The sequence below is a fragment of the Microtus ochrogaster genome, linkage group LG1 (assembly GCF_000317375.1).
Source record: "Microtus ochrogaster isolate Prairie Vole_2 linkage group LG1, MicOch1.0, whole genome shotgun sequence".
In the NCBI taxonomy this organism is placed as follows: Eukaryota; Metazoa; Chordata; class Mammalia; order Rodentia; family Cricetidae; genus Microtus; species Microtus ochrogaster.
The window spans coordinates 39,569,825-39,593,695 of NC_022027.1; positions in this window are offsets into that span (position 1 = coordinate 39,569,825).

Consider the following 23,871-nt stretch of genomic DNA (forward strand, 5'->3'; position numbering starts at 1 on the left):
TCTCAATAAAAAAAAATAATAAAGTAAAAAAAAAAAAGAAAAAAAAAAGGCTGTACTAAAATTAAAGAGGTTTCATCCAAACAAAAGCAGTCTTTAAATTACCAAAACTTTGCCAGGTGTTAGTGTCGCATACCTTCAATCCCAGCACTCGGGGAAGCAGAGGCAGGTGGATCTCTGTGAGGCTGAGGTCTACAGACTAAGTTCCAGGACAGTCAGAGATAAACAGAGAAACCCTGTCTTGAAAACAAAAACAAAAATGAAAATCAAAGTTTTTCTATAAAATCCAACACCTTTTTAAGACCAAAGAACGATGATTTCCTGGAAACTACTAAAACTCAGAGGTCATAAACACGAGCTTTGATGAACTGTCCTGGAACCATAAGCATATCTCAAGTTTCAAGTTTCTGTGGAATGAGTTTCCTCATGGCCTAATTTATAATTTTTCCTTCAAATTTTGTTTTTTTTTTACATTTATTTATCTACTTGTATATGAGTTGAGTGTATTTGCATGGACATGGGTGCCTTGTATGTAAGTTGAGTGTATGTGTGTCTGCGTGAATGCCATGTACACGAGTTTAGCGTATGTGTGAGGGCATGAGTGTCGTGTCCACAAGTTGAGTGTATGTGTGTGGTATGCTTGCCATGGTGCATGTCCAGAGACCAGAGAACAACCCACAGGAGTTGATTTTCTCCTTCCGTCATTTGCCTTTACCTGGTGAGCTTTCTTGTCAGTCCTTGCCTTTTAAACCTTTTGAATTGGAAGTTGGTTTCAAGAGGAAAGATAGCTGTGTTTAGAGTATAGCTTTTGAGATGGATCTGAATAGTTTTCTAAGAGGGTGGAATTGAGATGTAGCAGGAAGGAAAGTCCACCACCCTTAGAACTAACTGGAAATGAGTGCTCCTGTACTTTAATCCTGAAGATACTGCTGAGATGATACAAGACTTCAGGAGATTTGGGGGGAAGATGATTGATTCTGCACAGGAGCCATGATTGTCTCTGTAGCATTTCAGACAGCGTAACATTCTAGAAGCATGCATGTTATTGCTGTAATTTAAATTATAGCATATAGGATAAACCTTAATTTTTAATGATCTATTCAATGCTAAAGAAAAATTAAATACAAATCCTCACCTGATCCTTATAGCAATATAATTAAATACATATAATTAAATACATATAATTAAAATATGTAAATTAATGGTTAAAATACTCTTTAGATTAATAATTAATGAGGTATTAAAGAAATATTGGCAAAATTACAAATTCAATAATTGTTGAGTTCAGCAGTCATATTCAAGCAGTCTGGTTCTAGAACATGTGTTTTTAGTTATTAAACTTTCTTGTTTTTATCATTTATTGAACACCTGTGTTGTATCTGACACTGAATTAAACATTTTACAACCAACATAATTATATTATTTTTATTACTTACTAGCTCACACAGAGCAACAGAAAGTTCTTTGTTAGAAGTTCTACCTTAAGAGTTGTACAATAGAATGTGAACTTGAGAGTCAACTGACACCTGCTTTCAAACAATGGTATTTATGGCCAGTGTTTTCTTTCTAAATCTTCTTTTTCAAAGAAGATTGTAAATTTCCAAGAATACATAAAAGAAAGCTGAAATCAAACCATTTAGTTATCTCCATGTGGTGCTTTAAGTGAGAAATATCCCTGTAGGCTATTTGAACACGTGTTTCCCAGTTGGTGGCACTGTCTGGAAATGTTTAGGAATTATGGCCCTGATGAATAACTGCTTTGCTGGAGGTGGTTTTCAGCGGATATAATGTCTCTCTCTCTTTATTGTTCTCTGTGTGCTGCGATCTCTCTGTTTTCAGCTCTTGCTATCATGCTGCCATTTGCTGCCATACCTTCTTACCAAGAGAGTCTTACCTCTCTGGAACATAGACAAAACAGTCTTTATTCTATTAATTGCTTTTGGTCATGGTATCTTATCATAGTATAGAAAAGTAGGTAATATATTCCAGATTAAGACAGGGATTCTCTTTAACTTTGGAGCCTATCCTGGAACTCACTCTGTAGACCAGGTTGGGCTCAAACTCACAGAGATCTATCTGCCTGTCTCTGCCTCCTGAGTGCTGAGATTAAAGGTTTGTGCCACAAGTACTCAGATTATTTCTCTTTAACTGCTGCCTCAATCCTGATTCAGAGATGGCTTGGAGAGACAGGCTTTCCCATAATGTCCATCTGTTCTTTAGTTTCTTTATTTTTTCATAACCCCTAGATTCTATTGAATATAATCAGGAAGATATTCTCATAATTATATACAAATTGTGGTTCATACATCTTTATTTACAATTTAGAATCATTTTTCCAGAGCTTTTTATGTTCTTCATAAAATAATTGCATATTTTAAAAAATATGTATCTTAAATCTGTTAAAAATCTCTTGAAAACCAAGAAATTTGAATATAAACCTTCAGTATGAACTTGATAAATTAGTGGGTCATATCACAGTCAAGTTACCAGTTAGGCAATATACAAATATATTACTATTTTGGGAAATAAAATAAACACTATATAAGATAATTTCAAATCACTTGTTTAATGCACATAGGCATATAATAACATATAATTCTACACTGCATACTCATAAATGTGTATGTGCTAGAGTTTTGTTCAGGCACTGTGCTAAGCTTTATACAATTATTAGCTTCTCTGGTACCTAAAACAATGATATTAAGTAAGGACCTTTTTTTTTCACTTTAAATCCAAGAAACTAATCCACAGAAAATATGTTAGGCACATTCCTAAAATCACACACTAGATTAGTAAGGAACCTAGAATTTGAACAAAATTTATCTTCTGAATCCACAGTTTTAAGGATTATGGTATAATTACATATAAAATATATCTTCTCTTTTTATCGGTAGTCACTAGGTAAATTTATTTCATTGAACCTTTCTTTGAACCTTTAAGTAGCCATTTTTTGTGTTAACTAGTTAGGTTAAGGTATATGTGATTTAAAAAAAAATAAATATTTTGTTGGAATAAAAAGTTACAATTATAATTGGAAGAAAGCAAATTGTAAGACAGTATATTTCCTTAATGCATCATGGGCAGGTAGAGTGACTATACAGCCTCAGAAATATCTAATCAATTTAACAACCCTAGTAAAGATTCTGAGAGCAAGCACACAAGCCATGATACATATGCAAATGACCTATAGGAAGCCTGTCTACTGCTTTGAGGTCTGCCTTTGGTGCTTCACACATAATTACTTTTCTAATGTTCTTCTGATTAACTGGAAAGATACTGCAGTACTAGTACTTTGTCTAGGTCCCTTTTATTCAGCTTAGTATAGCAAATCATCTTACAAGGCTTTGGACTCTTTATGTTGACAACACATTCTTATTCTGCTTAGGTTTTGACACAATAGATATGTTCTCCTCCAGATACCAGACAATGATCTACTCTCATGTCACTAGATGAATTATTTCCAAAAGGAATGAATTCTAGAGGAGACCGAAAGTTAGTGTCTCATAGACTTCTGGAATCACCCTGTTGAATTCTCATATTTTGAAATTATGTAATCCTGAGCAAGGAAAAAGCAAAACAAAACCAAAACCAAAAAAAAAAACATAAAAACTACCATTGTATAGAGTTTATATATAAATTAATTTACTTAGGTTTTAGTTTTGTTTCTTTTTTGATTTTTGCATACATGTACTTGATCAAGTGAATAGGTAATGATTGGTGTATATCTATTATGATACAAGCTGTGTGCTAAAAGAGACATAATAATGGACCAGAAAACAATATATGAAATAATACACAGGCAATTTTTGTCACTTTATTATAAAACCTAAGAATGCATTAGTACAAATAAAAACATTTTCAGTATGCATCTACACTGAATGAATCTCTAGTTCTTGTCACAACTACCCAGTGACAGTGGCAAATATCTCACAGGTTGCACCATCTACTATTCCATTTTGAACCAATATTATTGTGCCTAACTTTCCAGAAGTTATGCTATAATAAAAACATAGCTATACCTATGGTTTAGGATTATAAAAATAGCAAAAGAAAGATATAGGTTACTTTGATGAAAATAAAGTGAGAGCATTGGGGTTTTTTTTTTTATGGAAGAAGGCTGAGGACAACTTTGCCTTTCAATGCACACAACAAAGAAGAATTTAACAAAATGTCCATATATATATATATATATATATATATCCTAATTATGTGCCCATTGCTGTAGTTATAGACCTAAAATATATTCCTGTCTTTGAAAGTCAAACTATTACCAGTGAAGATATTTGAGACAGTTTTACATATGTTAATATCTTATGTAATATACTAACATATAAATAATGGAAAATTAAGTTCTTAAGAAAAAAGGGCTGATGAAAAACAAAGAAAAAAATAAATTTCAAGAAAACCAAGGAAATTCAGCTTGTAAACAGCATGGGGGACAAGCTCTGCCAAAGGCGCATAAGAGAGTAAAAATGATTGATTCACAAAATGAGCCTAGTGTTTAAGGAGCATGAAATGAAAACAATATACATTTTGTTGTTATGATGTTTCAAGGCACTATAGATTTCAGTTTAGTGTTCCTGGCAACATGTAATTTGTCTGGCAAACCAATTTTGGTATTGTTTTGGGTTTACTCATGGTGCATGTCAGAGAAGTTCAGAATTGGCCTCAGAAATAGACACTTTATCTACTTTCTTATTTAGCATTCTGAAAATTCATTTATCAAATATAAACAATGAAAAATTGATTTTAAAAAGTTGGATAATGTGTATTAGGAGTCAAATAATTATGAATCAAAATATAAACTTGCTTATATCGAAGTCAATATATACACAGTCAATGATGCATGCTCATTTGAAAAATTTCAGTTGACTTTGTGGTAATAAAGAACATAGTGACAGTGAATCAGTGATAATGTATAATTTCCTAGTAACTGAACAATACCTCTGTAATTCTTCGTTAAGTGTAAAGTATTTTATTATTTATCATTTTTGTATGTTTTGAACAACAGACAAGTACATCTTACCCCTTTGTAGTTTGTAAGAGAAAGATAATCAAGGAGTCTCTGGTCTGGTGTGATGGCTCCATGCTTAACAAAGAGTACTTGTTGCTCTTGTAGAGAACCTGGGTTTGGTTAACAGTGCCCACATGGTGACCAGCAGCTACCTGTAACTCTAGTATCAGGGGGTCTTTTAGCCTCTGTGGATACTGTTCACATGTGGTACACAGACATACATACTGAAATAATACTCATATGAATAAAATAATAAACAAATAAATCTAACGATTTTTGAAAGAACTTTGCTGTGGAATATTCCTCTTGTACACTGTAAAGATTTGTCACTCAGATTGGTTTAATAAAACACTGATTGGCCAGGAGTCAGGCAGATGTATAGATGGGGTGACCAAACTAAGGATGATGGGAAAAAGTCAGTGTCACCAACCAGATGCAGAGGGGGCAAGAGATGAATGTGCCATGCTAATAAAGGTACAGCCACATGGCAGAACTTAAATAAAGAATATGGGTTAACTAAATGTTTAAGAGCTAGTTAGTAACAAGCCTGAGCTATTGCTCTATCATTTATTACTCATATTTAGCCCCTGAGTCGGTTATTTGGGACTGGCAGGTCTGGACAGAAAATGTCCACTTATATATGTCATTCCAATGTGGGGCTGAAATTCCTGTGTAAAAACTGAAAAAAGTTTACAAAGGGATTTTAGACACACAAGAACAGAGTCAAGCACAGCTACCTAATTGGTAGCTGAATTTTCTCTGGAGGGTACTGTTTGCTGTTGGCCAGCATAGGAGTAGCTCCTTTAAGAGACAACTTCCTGGCCCATGATTAGCAGCATAAATAGGCAGGTTTTTTTTTTTTAAGAGGCCCTGCTACCCAACACTTAAATGGAGCTTAAGATCATTGGATAAAACACTACTTGGTGGTGGCACGGACCTGAAACTTCTCAGAGTTGGGTGGTAAACATGGCTCCCAAAGCTGGCTATAAACATACCTTCACAAGATTAACCTCTCCAGAAACCAAGGAATGGGGTGGAGTCAGCACACCAACCCTTTGTTTTGGTCCTACTGCATTCTTTAGCAGTTTAAGGAGGCACAGTCAGAAAAGGATAGAGGGCTCTGGTGCATTCTGATGCAGGCAAGGGAGAGACCCGCTTTCAGACTGGATCTCAACCCCCACCTGAACATTCTTTCTGTGGCCAGCCTTCCCTGTTAACCCCAACAGACTACACAGGCACAGGCACAAACCACACCAGTTGGATAATTAGGTGAGTGACTGGCCTCTCAGCTGGACTGCCCCAAAGTCCAGACAGCAATGGAAAGCCAGGGCACAGTCTGACCCTGCAGCTTTCATCCTAGCACCAGCAAGGCAACTGGACACTGCCCCAGCCTCTCATGGAACTCTAATGCTCTGGTGCACTCCTCACCAGATGAGAAATCTGTCTCTTGGGTGATTCCCAATCCCTGCCACTCTGAGGATGCTGTCCTGCCAAGATGCACTTCACTATTTCAACCCATGCACCTAAACATACTCCCCATGTCTGGCCCTTCCATAGCAACTTCAGCAGGCCACATAGGCACAGGTGCAAACCATAACAGTTGGAAGAACAGGCATAGGCAGAAGCCACACCAGTGGGAAAAAAAGATGATTAAATGACAGTGTAAGAATACATTTAACAACCGAAAGACCAATGTGGCATCACTAGAATACAGTGATCCTACAACACCAAGACCTTGAACATTCCAAAGCAGTAGAAACCCAAGAAAATGAACTTAAAAATAACTTTATCACGAAGATACAGCCTCTTAAAGAGGAAATAAAAACTTCTCTTGAAGAAATTGAGGAGCAGACACAGAAGAAACTGGAAGAAATCAGTAAATTCTTTAAAGAAAGCCAAGAAAAAAATAATCAAACAGGTGAAGGAAATTATTCAAGACCTGAAACTTAAAATAGAAACAATAAAGAAAATACAAACTGGGGGAATTCTGCAAATGGAAAATCTGAGAAAATGAACAGGAACTAGAGATGTAAGCATCACCAAAAGAATATAAGAGATAGAACAAAGAATCTCAATAGTTGAAGATATGACAGAGGAAACAGACACATCAGTCAAAGAAAATATTAAATCCAATAAATTCCTAGCACAAAACATTCAGGAAATCTGGGACACCATGAAAAGACCAAATGCAAGAATAATAGGGATAGAAAAAGGAAAATCCCAGCTCAAAGGCACTGAAAACATATTCAGCAAAAACATAGATTAAAACTTTTCTAACCTAAAGAAGGACATGCATATAAAGGTAGAAGAAGTTTACAGAACACCAAATAGGTTGGACAAAAATAAAAGGTTCACTTGCTACATAATAATCAAAATACTAAACGTACAGAATGAATAAAGAATTTTAAGGTCTGCAAAGGAAAAAGGCCAAGTAATGTATAAAGGCAGACCTATCAATATTACACCAGACTTCTACATGGAAACTCTAAAAATCAGAAGGTTTTGGACAGATTTTTTTTACAGACAATAAGGGACCATGAATGTCAGCCCAGTTTACTATTACCAGCAAAATTTTCAATTAATATAGACAGAGAAAGTGAGATATTTCATGATAAAACCAGATTTAAATCATACTTATCCCCAAATCCATCACTACAGAATATACTAGAAGAAAAACTCCAACCCAAGGTACTCAGTAATGTCCATAAATATACAAAACTAATACCAATGCATTCAAGCATATTTCCCACTTTCTCTTCTATAAAGTTCAGTGGGCTGGCTTTATGTTGAGGTCCTTGATCCATTTGAACTTGAGTTTTGTGCATGGTGATAGATATGGGTCTGTTTTCATTCTTGAACATGTTGATATCCAGTTATGCCAGCACCACTTGTTAAATATGCTTTCTTGTTTCCATTTGATATATATTTTTTTTTTGCTTCTTTGTCAAAAAGCATTGGCACTTGAGACCACTTCCTAAATATAACCCCAGGTGCAAAAACACTAAGAGAAATAATTAATAAATGGGACCTCCTGAAGCTGAAAAGTTTCTGTAAAGCAAAGGACATGGTCAACAAGACAAAACGATAGCCTACAGAATGGGAAAAGATCTTCATTAATCCCACATGAGACGGAAGTCTGATCTCTAAAATCTACAAAGAACTCAAGAAATTGGTCACCAAAAAAAAAAAAAAACCCCGCATAAGCCAATAAAAAAAAAGGGAACAGGCGATGGTGGCACATGCCTTTAATCCCAGCACTCGGAAGGCAGAGGCAGGCGGATCTCTGTGAGTTCAAGACCAGCCTAGTCTACAGAGCTAGTTCCAGGACAGGCTCCAAAGCCACAGAGAAACCCTGTCTAGAAAAAACAAATAAACAAACAAAAAAACAAAAAAATAAGGAAGAAAAAAAAAGGGAGTACAGACCTAAACAGAGAACTCTCAACAGAAGAATCTAAAATGGCTGAAAGACACTTAAGGAAATGTTCGACATCCTTAGTCATCAGAAAAATGCAAATCAAAACAACTCTGAGATTCCATCTTACACCTGTAAGAATGGGCAAGATAAAATATACCGATGACAACTTATGCTGGAGAGGTTGTGGGAAAAAGGGAACACTTCTGCATTGCTGGTGGGAATGCAAGCTGGTACAACCCCTCTGGATGTCAGTGTGGGAATTTCTCAGAAAATTAGAAAACAACCTCCTCAAGACCCAGCAATACCACTTTTGGGTATATATATATGCTCAATCGTGCCACAAGGACGTATGCTCAACTATGTTCCCAGAATCTGGAAGCAACCCAAACGCCCCTTGACAGAATAATGAATAAGGAAAATGTAGTACATTTATACAATGGAGTACAGCACAGCAGAAAAAAAAAAAAGACATCTTGAATTTTGCAGGAAAATAGATAGAGCTAGAAAATATTATTTTGAGTGAGGTAACCCAGACACAGAAGGACAATTATCACATGTACTCACTCATAGGTGGTTTTTAAACATAAAGCAAAGAAAACCAGTCTACAAACCACAATCCTAGAGAACTTAGACAACAATGAGGACACTAAGGGAGACTTACATAGATCTAATCTACATGGGAAGTAGAAAGTAGAAAAAGGCAAGATCCCCTGAGTAAATTGAGAGCATGGGGACCTTGGGGGAGGGTTGAACTAGGGAGGGGAGCAGAGAAAAATGTAGAGCTCAATAAAAATAATAAAAAATACAAAACCAAAACAAAACAGGCAAAAGATATTAAAGCAGCAAAGACCAAATAAGGGAAAAATACACTGCCATCACGACCACTAAAACAAAAAAAAAAACCAAAAAAAAAAAAAAAAAGGAATTAACAATCACTGGTCAATAGCGTCTCTTAATATCAATGAACTCAACTTACCAATAAAAGACACATGCTAACAGATGGATATGAAAACTGACTCCATCTTTCTGATGCATACAAGAAACACACGTCAACCTCAAAGATGAACATTGCCTCAGAGTAAAGGGTTGGGAAAGATTTTCTAATCAAATGATCCTAAGAATCAAATTAGTGTAGCTATGTTAATATCTAACAAAATATATTTCAAACTAAGATTAATCAAAAGAGATGGAGAAGGACATTTCATATTCATCAAAGGAAAAAATCCATGAAGATGAAGTCTCAATTCTAAACATCTATGCCCAAAATACAAGGACACCCATATTTGTAATAGAAACATTAATAAAGCTTAAATCACACATCACACTTCATACATTAGCAGTAGGAGACTTCATCATCAACTCTCACCAATGAACAGGTCTGCCAGAGAGAAACTTAACAGAGAAACAAGGGAACTAATAGATGTTACAAATCAAATAGACTTAATAGACATCTACAGAAAATTTCACCTGAACACAAAAGAATTTACCTTCTTCTCAACACCTCATGGAACCTTCTTTAAAACTGTCCGCATAATCAACCATAAAGCAAATATTAAGAGATACAAAAAAGTTGGAAGAGCAAAATTACATTTATGTAGTAGCAATAAAAACATTTTTATGATCGGTTGTCACCACAGTATGATGAACTATACTAAACTGTTGCAGCATTAAGAAGGTCGAGAACCACTGCACAAAGTGATATCTTTTAAATGATATATTTTATATCTTTTATAAGATATATTTTATATGAAGCCTTAGTGGCTTACATATCTCCTAAAGTTACTTCAGAACTTCAGATCAAGTAGATATTTTAAATATATACAAACATTTTTTTTCTAATTTTTTGATTATCAAAATGGGCATTGTTCTGATGCCTCAATTTTCTTCCTGTCTTTCTCCCAAAAAGAGCATCAGATTTTTAATATGTGTTATATATGTATAGATAGTGGTAAATATATGTATATATACATATATATGAAATGGTAGTTTACTACCTAGTAACTACTAGGTAGTTTACTAACTAGTAAAAAAAAAGTTTACTACCTAGTAAAAATTCAAAACTTTGGAAATGAATAATTTTTATACATTCAGAAATCATTCAGTGACTCACTGATCAATTTTATACATATGATCTAATGAAGTATTGTGCAACAATTTCCTCTAAATCTAAAATTTTGAAACAGTCCCTTCTGGAGGGTGGAGTGAGCATCATGAGACTTAGGAATTAAACAGACTTCACGAGTCTGAGTAGGCTGCAACAAGACTCCCAAAGGCTGATCCCTTGTTTACACAATCAAATAGTAATTGTTTCAAAGAGGAGATGCTCACACCAGACAAGCTGTCATAAAATACTCTTGAACCTGTTGAGCTGCCTGAAAGTCCTGCAGAAAGCTCCCAGGGATGTAACTTTTATGAGTTCTCACCAGTGCTGGTATGGTCTTTATGGTGATATGGTTGCCTTACAGTCATTCCTACTGTTGTGAGTAATTTTTACCTATATTCTTGTGAGTAACCCCAGTAAACTCATTAAATCACCAAGTTGGATTTTGATATCATCAATCTGGCATGCGGGTAGCCTCTTATCTGGGGAAAGTACGAATTTGTTCAGTCTTTTTTTGGAAACACCACACAAGGAGACAACAGCCATCACAAAGCTGTGTGAGCCTCAGCACAGCTGAGTCTCATTTTGACTAGCTGGTGCTCAGAAGAAGCGAGTCTGTGGGATCTAAGTAGTGTGCACACAGACTGGGATGCCTTATCATTCCTGATTTCTCATGTGTCGACTGTGAACTCTCAGGCTAGTTATGACTCCCTTCTTATTCATATTGCCCGGCCATGCCAAAGACACATTAGTAATACATAAAGAAAGCTTTTAATTGGACAAAGATGAAAGGATCTGCAAAAATACAATGGATGATGACTAACTACCCATCAACAGAGGTCACCATTTTGCTGAGGATAACTGACTCATTGAAAAGAAGCCCAGGTAGCACAATAGCTCATTGTGAAGTTCTGAGAACGTGGGAGGCCATCTTTTCCTTCAGGACCTCTCCATTGTCTTGCCTAGGCCTTGTACCTTATGTTCCCATTCTTCCATTGTCATCATCCCAGGTTTCACAAGGATGAAAATGACCTTCATGCTGAGAACGCTGCTGTGACTTCAAGTCACATGTCTTCTCTTCTCATCTCTGCCCCATAAGACAGTCTTTTTGTTTTCTTCGTAGAACTCACAAAAACGCAGTTACAATATGTAGTGGCATTTCAACTATATTTTAAAAAATAAAGCTTGCCTCAATATCTGAGAGAAAAACAGCCACTCTGGTCAGCCTTAAAAGCAAGCAGTGGTAACACACACCTTTAATCCCAGTAACCACATTAGGTGCCATAGAAACCAGGCCGTGTATTCCTTTAATCCCAGGGGTACATGCCTTTAGTCCCAGAACTAGAGAGGATTACAAAATGGGAGCAAACAGCTTTCACACACAGTCTCATTCTGAGATTCCTGGAGACAGGATCACCATTTCCAACTGAGATCGAGGTAGGAGCCAGTGGCTGGCTGCTTTGCTTTTCAGTTCTTTAGGTTGAACCCCAATTTCTCTCTCTGAGTTTTTATTAATCATACATCAATCATATTTTTGCATACTTCTTTGTTTTTGGTTTATCTTCTTATTTTAAAATAAGAATTGAGATCAGAGACCATTTTAGACTAGTTCAATTGATTCTTCATAAGCAGCAAAACCATACTCACACTTCAGGGTAAGATTTTCTACAACTATTTCTTCTCTCCCTGTTCTGCTCCTTTCTTTCTGTTCCCTACTAGGAATATGATAATAAATCATATTTATTTTGCTCATTTAACCAAAACCAGTGTTATATCTAACTTATAGTTATGCTGTTTTATTTTTTGTTTCAGGGTCTCACCTAGCCTACATTTCCCTCAAACTCACCATGTAGCTCAGATAAGTCTTGACGTGATCTTATGCCCCCACCTCCAGAGTTCTGAGATTACAGGTGTACAGCATCACACTCAGCACGTTTTCAGATAAGGCCACACTACATGAGTAATTGGAGAGTTTTGTCTCATTCACATCTCACCCATAAGACTCAAGCCATAATATGAAGGCAAGAAATGATCATTGACAAGTAACAAAATGCAGCAATTCTGGTTTGTATTCTATGTAGACAACTATCTAGGATCGCGAATTATAAGCTCACTGTCCTTTATTTATGGCTAGAAACCAAATATGAGTGAGTACATCCCATGTTCCTCTTTTTGGGTCTGGCTTACCTCACTCAGGATAGTGTTTTCTATTTCCATCCATTTGTACGCAAACTTCAAGAATTCCTTGTTTTTTACTGCTGAGTAATACTCTAATATGTATATATTCCATACTTTCTTCATCCATTCTTCCATTGAAGGGCATCTAGGTTGTTTCCAGTTTCTGGCTATTACAAACAATGCTGCTATGAACATAGTTGAGCATATACTTTTGTTGTATGATAGGGCCTCTCTTGGGTATATTCCCAAGAGTGGTATTGCTGGGTCCAGGGGTAGGTTGATCCCGAATTTCCTGAGGAACCGCCACACTGCTTTCCAAAGTGGTTGCACGAGTTTGCATTCCCACCAGCAATGGATGAGTGTACCCCTTTCTCCACACCCTCTCCAGCATAGGCTATCATTGGTGTTTTTCATTTTAGCCGTTCTGACAGGTGTGAGATGGTATCTTAAAGTTGTCTTGATTTGCATTTCCCTGATCGCTAAGGAAGTTGAGCATGACCTTAAGTATTCAAATATTGATTATTCATTAAAGCAATGCATTATGATTGCTCCATATAAAAATAAAGGAATGTCTTGGCATTTGAGGATATCAAGAAAAATAATGGTTGGAGTGAAAGGGTCGGGACTGTACGTTTCAGTGATACCCTTGCTTTGACAAACTTGATATTTAATATTTAATAAAAATTAAAAGTTTTTAGTAATTCAGAGAATAATAAAGCAAAAAATTTTCATGATTGCTTCTGTCATGGTAAACTAATTTTAAAGAGCATCAAAGTGAGAATTGATAATTTTAAAGGGTTGGTAAAAATATAGTTCCATTATTTTAGTTTTCTCTCTGGGAATGTTTTAAAAGAACATATACAAGGACCATGAGACCTTTATAAGGGTTATCTGTTATTTAAAAGAAGATTGTTTGAATTATTTCTTAGCAGATACTATGTAATTCATAGGACACAATGAATCCAAGCACTAACTCCTGTCCGACAATACAAATCTTGTAGGCTGCCATGTTAGGAAATCAGCCACCTAAATAACTTGGAGACTCTGACAATGGATCAGGCTCCAGGCTTAGAAATTCAGCCATTGCCTCATTGTGAACTTGATCTCCTGACATTTTAATGGATTGAGGTTCTGTTTCTGATGGCTCAGTTTATGCATGGACATAAACTATTTTGAGCACTTCAGAGCTGAGAGCTCAAAGCTGATGTTTAGGTTTGGAGTCAAACTGTCTGTCCTTTGTAGTGAGCAGGATGGTAAAATGGACATCTAAGGAGATTCCATTATGGATGCAATTGCTGTACTCAATAATAGTTATGGAAAAGCAAAACACTGAAACATTAAAACAATGAGTATTCTGGAGGAAATGACATATTTACATGAACTTCTCTCATCTCTTCAAATCAGCTAAATGTGTGTGTGTTTCAAGTAAGTGTGTTATTACCTGAAGGCATAAAAGCAGTTTCTAAAGAAAATAGAATTTGATGTTAGAAACATTTTAATTCTACTTTCTTGCTAGTGTCTGGAACTGTTTGGCAATAACTTGTGTTCCATGCTGCTTTGCTTTAGTAGTCTTTTTATATCTGACTGCATTTAATTACCCAAGACTGATCTGCTAAAAGTTACATCTGGAAACCATGCCACTCAGAGTTTGGCCTTAGGTTGAAGATATACACCACCAGGTGTAGCTGAAAAATCTCTACCTCCCTAATGCCGTGACCCTTAAATCAGTTCCTCATGCTGTTCTGACTCCAATTATAATATTATTTCGTTGTGACCTCATAATTTTAATTTGCATACAAGTTTACAATTTTGCTACTGTTATAAATTTTATGGTAAATATCTGATATGTGACCTCAAAGGACTTGCTTCTACAGCTTGAGAAACACTGCTATAGAGGTAAACCAAACACCATACTATGTGATCTTGGTTTAAGATTTTGTTCTGAACTGCCTAGGTGGGGCTCTTTACCTTTGTCTTGGCATCTAAGCAGATTTATGTGGGGAACTGTGTCCTCATCTTGTCTTGACTGTGCACCAATTTTGCATGTTCACTCTCTACGATAGGGTAAAGAACTCAGCATTTGGAGTGTCAACGTCTGTATGGAATGGACTGAAGGAAGGACAGTGTTATTTCAATTTCAGAAATATTTTCAGAAATATAACAGAGATTCCCTAGAAATCCTTTCTCTGAGGCTACAGTAGTTTGACTTCTTTGTATTGTAACTGGTAAACACAGTTAATAAAACAAATAGGGCAGATTCTTTTATCCTCTGATCCCTAGTCTTGATACATAATGCAAAAATACTTGGGATTGAGAGGGTATTGGTGGTAATGGTTTAGCTTTGTGTGCTTGCAATTACATTAGTCCATAGCTTGTTTTAGAAGTCATAGTATATTTAGTTCAAAGACATTTACAAACTAATAAGGAAATTTTGGATATTTAGAAAGAGGGAAAATTTAATGTGAAATAAGATAATTTTATATTCCCCCACAAAATTATTTCTGATAGCTTAAATTTCAATTAATGACATAAATGTGCCTTTTATTTTGACATTTTAAAAACGTTTTCCCCTAAAGAAATACCTCATTTTAGCAGAAACCTCTGCATTTTCATTTATTTTTCTTAAATTCAAAGTATTTTGATATGACCAGTCTTATATCCTATCTTACTAAATTGAATGAGCTTAGAAACATGAATAAGAAAAATAAGGAAAAAAACTTAACACTTAGTTCCCTTCTGTTATTTGTTTTACAAATTAGTTAAGTTTGATGATTAAAAGAAAAAATAATAGGTTTTCTTTAAAAGTCTGGAACAATTCTGCGCTAAAACAATCTGGCCTTTTTTTTCATTATTTATCTGATCTTGATTAATTTGGGGAGGTGGTATCTGTCTAGAAAATTTTCCATTTCCTTTAGATTTTCCAATTTTGTTGAGTACAGGTTTTTGAAGTATTACCTAATGATTCTTTGGATTTCCTTGGTATCTTTGTTATGTCCCACATTTTGTGTTTGATTTTGTTAACTTGGATATTCTCCCTCTATCTTTTTGTTAGTTTGGATAAGAGTTTGTCTATCTTATTGATTCTTCTCAAAGAAACATCTCCCTATCATTGATTCTTTATATTATTCTCTTTGTTTCTATTTTATTGATTTCAGCTCTAAGTTTTATTATTTCCTGGCATCTACTCCACTTGTGTGTGTCTACTTCTTTTTGTTCTAGAGCTTTCAGGTGTATTGTTAAGTCGCTGGTATGAGGATTCTGTAACTTCTTTATTGCAGTCATGTAGTGCTAGCTATGAATTTTTCTCTTAGTATTGCCTCCATTATGTTCCATAAGTTTGTGTATGTTGTGCTTTCATTTTTCATAGAATTCTAGTAAGTTTTTAACTCCTTTATTACATTGCAGCTTGATATACCATGGCTAGCAGATATCCGTGTGAGTTCAGCCTGTATCTGAAGAGCAACAGAGGAGAAGTGGATGGGGATGGAGAAGAGAGGGTGGACTGAGAGAAGAGGGAGGTGGAACTTTGGGTGAGATGTAAAAATATAGAAAAAAAGCAGCAATGAAACAAAAGGTAAGAAATCAGACACATAAATCAACACTAAACTGATTGAGCAGGTTGTTTTTATATATTGAGGTGGCACTCCAACAACTAAAGTTAAAAAAGAAAAAAGCACAGTTTCAAAATGCATGGAAGGAAACCAGGGAAGGGAAAAAACCATGTAATTATATTTTAATTGAAAATGAAAGGAAGTGAATTCTGTGACAGCCTTCATTACAACTACTTCCTGAGAATAATATTACTACTAATAATAAGCTAGTGAGAAATAAGAATTATTTGAGAATGCTAATTAAGTGACAGTTTGTCTTTGTACTTAATACTTTATTTGGCAGATGTCAGAGGTTCAGGTTCATTGTCTGACACATCAGTTCACAAAGACAATCTTCTGTATAGCAAGTTAATACAGAGTGTATTGCTTATGCGGTTAAACATATCTTTTGAGTATTGCATTGCATAGACTTATCATTTCTGGAGTATACTTTGATGGCAATGTGTAAAATATACCATAGTGTAGAGTGTATAGAGCATATTAATTTAATAAAGCACTTACTAGTGGAAAATAATTTAAAACTAGTGATAAACAGAAATGACTTTGAATACAACATTTTAGAGAATTCATAAATTTAGTCAGGGACAAGAGACAAGATATCCTAATAGTTGTATTTCTATGAAAATTGTACCACAGTTGAAAATTTTCCGAATAGTTTATAAAATTTATCATTAAAGAAAAGACTCTTTTTAGATAATGTCTTCAGGATACTTAGGATGGCTTTCTAGAAACTGTATTACAATTCTTTATCCAAGTCTCATTTAAATAGGGAATACATGACTCTAGTGCTATCATTAAAAATACTAGGCTAAAATACTAGGGTATTTTTAATTTTAAAATGCCACAATACTAGCACAAAAGTCCTTCTTAGACATATGTAATAAGCTAATGAATTGCACATCACTTTTAAATGGAAGCAGTGGTGAATCTAAACTTCTGAATCCATACTATTTTCTTATTTCTAAGAGGTGACTTGTTGTGAGGTAAGTTCACCCACATTATCTCATTGAATTAGATGAAATAAGGGACTCTATCCATTAGATGGAGAAAGTTGTGGGCTATGGAGATAAAAAATAAGAGTATACACATAAATTGTATATTTTGACTTTCAAAATTGTTAGTCTGTGGTAATTATTCAAATGCTTTTCTGTTCACCTGTAGGCAAATGCCGGAAATGAAACATAATGGATAAAAGCAAATATACACTTGCCATATTGACATAAAATATTGACCAGCTTCACCTTTATTTGCAGTGAGTTTAAATGGGAACATTAAGGAGCAGAAAGCATTCGGGTAGTTTCTGAAAATATTCTAAATAATTTAGTTGTTGCAGAAATAATGTCAGCTAGCAGTTGTCAAAGGCTTTTAGAAAGAGTGTCTCCATGATACCTCGGTAAGTGTTAGGATGTTTGTTTTTCCATAATATCTCAGTATGATACCACTGCTTCGGCCCTAAGAAGGCTTAGGTATGGTAAGTGTGAAATACCATAATATGGTTAGGGTAGTTCAAAAAAGAATGGTTTGTCTATAGTATATTCTTACTAATCTTTTTTCCTCTTGTACTTTTAAAAAAGAAGAGTATCATTTGTTTGACATTAACTCATATACTACCTAAAATACTACTGTTTGGTAGTAATCAAAATCCAATGGACCACATAAAATATATTTTTCCCATGCATTTGTTTTCTTTTGCATGTTTATGCATGTAAACAATATTTCTTCTTTATCACTAGTAGTGTGTTGCAACCTCTATTTCAGTTGGCTTAAGTGTAGTATTCCCCCCCTCCCCCCGCAGTATCTTTGAGTACCCTTTACCGTCCTATTTTCCCCCTAGTGTTCCATTATCTTTGGAGAAATTAGTGTGGTTTAGCATGTGTTGTTCCTCTTTACACTGGATCAAACCTGTACAACACATCCCATTTCATCTCTCAGTTCCAGCACGTTACCTTTGATTTCTGAAGAGACAACAACGTCTCTCATAACCCTATTGCAGCTTTATTTATGTATAAAACCTCTTATCCTCTAACTCAATGCCTTTTGTATTTCCCATCCCATTTTCTACCCTTACTTTCTGGATCATTTTCATATGTTTTTTAAACCAAGCAGCCTGTTTCTGCAAGGTTAATATCTTATGGACTTCTTTTGTCTTTGATCATTTTCTCCATTTCTGCAGACTTTCATATATACCATTTATAACTTCACATAAAAATTATTTCTTTGCCTTCCTTGAAATCAACAAATGAATACTTTATTATGTTTTCTTCTGGGCTTGGGTCCCATTCATAACCCTGGTTTTCAATACATTTCTTTTAGCAGAATACACATTTATCCTACTGTTTCTGTTTCCTCCTGGGGTACATTTGGCAACTCTTTAAGGACCTTGTATAGGATTTTTGTTTTGGGAGCAACAGATCCAGATTGCAATCAGAATGAGAGCCCTTCAGCTGTTTCATTTTATTTAAAATCCATTTCTTCAGTGACCACAGCAAACATTTCAAAATCACTTATAGCTCTTACCCACCACAGAGTAAACAGATCTCAGGAAGGGATAGGATCTTAGGTTCTGGAGTCTCTTCTCTGTTTCCTTCCCTATAAAAGATGCTGGGGCAGCTGCAGAAGCAGAGCTTTCCACAGGTTGAACACAGAACATGCAAATAAATAGTCATGATTCTATAAGCTAGTGCCAAGAAATTTACATGGGCGTGGTAAAGTGAAAACAGCATTTATCCAGACTGCAGACTGATATGTGTTAATATTCTTCATGGATGAAATGAATTGTGAGGTGGTCCTCAGTTCTTTCTCGTTAGCAGCAAAGGATGAATCAACTGAATTATATCTGAAATAAATTGTAATTAGTTTTCACAAAACGAGTCTGTTTCCACCCATAAGAGCATCGATATATATATATATATATGTATATATATATATATATATATATATATGGAAGTTTCTACATTCCTTCAAATGCTTCTAAATTTTACCTGTCTCTCTCCCTTGTAGTACCTCCTTTCTTCACCTCTATCATATATAATCTAAATAACAGGAACTCAGAAATGTAATCTAAATGTGTATTTGTAATTCAGTGTTCAAGTGGTTACCATATTTGACAAACCTTGCCCTTGTTATATAGAAAGCCTCTGAACCTTTATGTTCCTAAATGCTATTAGTAAGACCTAAGTTGTAAGTACTACAGTTAACTGCTAACACTTACCTTCAAGTTGTAGGGTGAAAAATAGGGTAAACGTAACCAAAAAGGAAGAAAATGTTTGTTTTTAAATAGGAAAATATTGGTATTAGATTATAAAGTTATTCTTATCACTATACTGTGCAATATCATCAACCTCCAGTGTTGAAACAAACCAATTTTTGTTGCCATCCTGTCACCAGTTTAGATACTGTAGAAGTTTGTAAGTGTTCTATTAGCATTAACTAGAGAAGATGGAAAAACAGGAAAACCTGTTTCTTTGCTTGCTCCAAAGTGTATTAGCAACAGAATCAAATCTGAGACATAGCCTAGGATCCTTAATAGTTAAAATATCTTAACAAGTCCTTGCTTTATTTGCATCCTTTCTTCATTTTTAGCATTTTCTTTAAAAACTGAAAATAATACTAAGTCTACTGACTGAAAAACACACCAGTGATATTTCTTTATTGAAATTGTTTCACAGGTATGAAGATGGAAGACAACTATACCATCCTGGAAAACAGGTTAAATAGTTACTGACAGATTATCACCTTTCCTTTAGATCTGCCAGAAATGTTGATCTTGGAAGCTCTGCAGGTCTCTTCTCCAAGTTTGGCAACACTCTAGGTGAGATACAAGAAAAAAATATAGTTTTTGAGTGTCAGCCAGGCAAAATAAAATGATGATGGATCTCAATACAGGCTACACATGCTTAAATTGTGTTTAGTTTTAGGTGCTGGGAATTGTTTATTATAGAGCTGGGAGGAAGAAATGGAAATCTTGTAATATAAATTACTACTACTGTTCCTTGCAACTAGCCCTTATCTAGATTCTGATTGTAGTAGATTTTTAACAAATGCAGCCATATTTTATTCCTTCATTTTAGCTTAATACCTATTCTCAAATACAGCTCTCAGATCACATCTTCCAGTAACATGAATGGCACACTGCTTTAATCATCACTAGAGATGGCTGTGGGGGTCTTGGTTTCCACTTTTTCACCGTCTTGATTCCTTTCTCTCAGTAAATGATGTAAGAGAATTTGAATGGAATTTTAATGCCCCATTGTAGCTTTAAGTAGATTAATCAATCTACTTTAAGACAATAATATAAGGAAAAATCTAACATAAGTTTCAAGTTAAACAGGTAATATTTGTATATAAGCAGCCACTTTTCTTTGCTTTCAACACTAGAGGTTGATGATATTGCATTTTTGAAGGCCTGGTGAAATTATCATGTTAAATCAACGCCACTGTCTTCAGTGAGAATGTATTCTTGTTTATAAAACATCACGGAATGGTAACTAAGTTAAGTTAACAAGCAGTCAACATTCTGACAGCTTGTATGTAAAATATACAATATGAAGACAAAATAAGCCAAGACTAGATGAAGCCAAGACTTCAAGCAAGTTCTGAAATGCATACAGGTGTTTCTGTTCCAAACAGACAGCTGTGGTGACTAGGGTACTTTGTGTGAACCCCACATTGCTTAGGACTTGCTGGCTATTTAAGAGATTCCATATGACAATGCAGAGGGAAAATACCCAGAGGATGGGAGAATATCAAAATTTTAAAATACAACCATACTGTTATATATACAAAATATAACACTCATACTTCATTCCCTCTTATGTGGAAAAACAACAACTGGCACAGAAATCAACCAGACAGTTCATTTGTCATTTGGAAGTCGGTGGTGTGTTAGTAAATGAAATTCTTCCAGAACCAAGAGTAGATAGAGCACAGGTCTGAGGATTTAAAGATGTTAGAATAGTATTGCAAATAGATTTTCTAGTCTATGTTTTTCAACTGCTATGTAACAGAGCTCTTCAGTGGCTATAACACCTAAGAGATATTATTATAATAACAGGACATTCTTATATAAGACTTTCTATCATATCTTTCACTCTCTAGAGAGGATCTTTAAAAACATCAATCAAATCATATGGCTCCTCTGTATTATCAGCTTCACATTACAAGTAGGACAAAGTTCCGAACTTTTTCTACGAGTTCTGTAGGAAGGGATGCCTGCCTAGCCTCCCAAGTCTTATTGTTACTTTATTCTTTTTGGTCTCCTTCTGCTGTAGACCAAAATTGTTTGGTTGATGTTTTAAAAGCGCTGTGACATCTTCCTTAGATTCATTATATTGGGTGTTCATCTGAAAGAATTTGTATGTTCTGGACTTTATCATGCAGTTTTATCCTTCAATGTCAATTCTTCAGGGACCCTTCTTTTATCCTTACACTAATAAAGTCCTCTATTTCTACGTACTTTCCATCCTAACATCCTGTTTCTTATCCTTTGAACAGAGATTACTGCCTGAATACTACATCATGTTGCTTTGTGATTCGTTGCTACCGCCTGCCTTCACTAGAACATGGGCTTCAGCAAAGCTTACCTTCAGCCACATATACAGTCCCACCCACATAACTGGCCTTTAACAGTCCTGGATTCATATAGTAAGGGCTCAGTTTATGTTAAATAAACTGAATTCCATGCATAAGTCATTCTTAATATGTGAAATGTCATGAACACTCAGTATTTCTCTCAGGCAATTCTTTTTCCATATTCATTTTATAGTTCCTAAAGTACCTTGCTAAAGCACAGAACTCTGTAATCAATGTCTGGCCATCCTCTTAAGTTACTTATAATTTTAAATGGATAAAAAGAAATCCAACCAATGTAAAAAACTTCAAGTTAGAGGTAGAGTTTTGTATTATAGTCTAACAATGATTTAACGGAAAAATATGTGTCAATTGGCATGCAATAAAATAGTGAAAACCCTCAGTAGAGTACAAGAAAACAGGCCTAAATAAAAAATGAAATATTGGAATTTGGGCATTAATCATGAAATTAATAAATTATCCAATGAAGACACTGTTTTTCTATTAGAGGATGAAAAATTCAAAAGAACTGAAATGTAAGGCAATGAATCAAATACAGTTGGATTAAACAGAACAGTAGCATTAGGCCAGAGGAGTTTTATAGTTTAAGTTAACAACAATGAAATTAGATGGAGGTTATGGTAAAAAAAAATCACATCCAGAAATTTTACCATGGTTTGGAAATATTCTGTATATAAATAGTCACTGCTTACCATTTCATGTCAGTGTCAGATGACATATCATTTTCTTGTGAACTATCTGGTTTAACTACCAAACCATAATAATAAATAAAACTTTCCATCATTGAATGAATAGTTCTTCATAGTTAGTGGATTAATAAGCAATGAAAAAGGGAAGGACCCAAGTGAGGGAGTACTGAAGGAAGAGGAGACTTAGAGTCCACTGGAACTCATGAGGTCAGACAGAAGCCACGTGTGAATGCAGCAAGAGGCTCGTCTTGAATTATGTTCATTGAGAAAACGGGGAACTACTACATCACTCTCATTGTCTGCACACAGTGTTAGAACAAAGTGGAATAAAGCTAATGTCTGCAAGGGAGAGGAATCTGTCATTTTCTTGACTGCAAAACTGCATCCATATCTCTAACAGGACATCTTACAATGTGGAACATATGGCAACAGGCGCTGGCATATTGCTGAGAGTAATCTGACTGAGCCGGCAACTTTCACCTCTCTGATGAAAGTAACCATAACTCACGGAGCTGATGTAATTTTGTGATTTAGGAACCAATCTCCATCATCCTTGGGCATCCGGTTGCTTATGCAAGAGCGCTATGCAAATTGTGCAGTGCTGTTTGTTCAGAATCTTTTCAACTTAGACTTGAATTGAATACAGCTTAATGTTGATTTTCTGCTGCCTGTAAGGAATATATTCATATAGGCATACATATAATGAAAAGTTTTGAAGAGTTTATTGCCATGAAACCTGTTTGTTTTGAGAGGAAATAAACAGAGTATTGATGATGTATTTAATCTATGCACAAAGCATTCTTCCGTGGTATGAAAACATTAAGGACTTCCAGTTTATATCTAGTAAGGGTAATAGTTGATTTTAAAGAGAAGTATAAAATAATGAATTTTTAAGAATAACATTATGCCTGTGATTCTCACACTTCACTGCCGGGTACTATTGGTTACAACTTTTATCCTTTGGCAGTCAGAGAGCATAGCACCTTCAGACACTACAAGAGCTGGCCCTCAGAGAGAGGGCTTTCAGATCAGTTCCAGAGTGGCCTCTCTAAGTTCTGCAACTGAAGTGTGTGTTGTCTTTAGCAATAGGGTCATGTCTTCATGTTCTCATAGGCATTCAAGGACCTGAGTAATAAGTTCTACAGTTTTGAGGGTCACTTGAAATCTCTGACCAATAATTCAAAGGGAGGTATCCCATGTCTGGTGGTAGGGGAGTGCTTGTTAGATATGGTTCCTTGGATAGGAACACTGTCTCACTGTGTGGGGTAATAATTAAA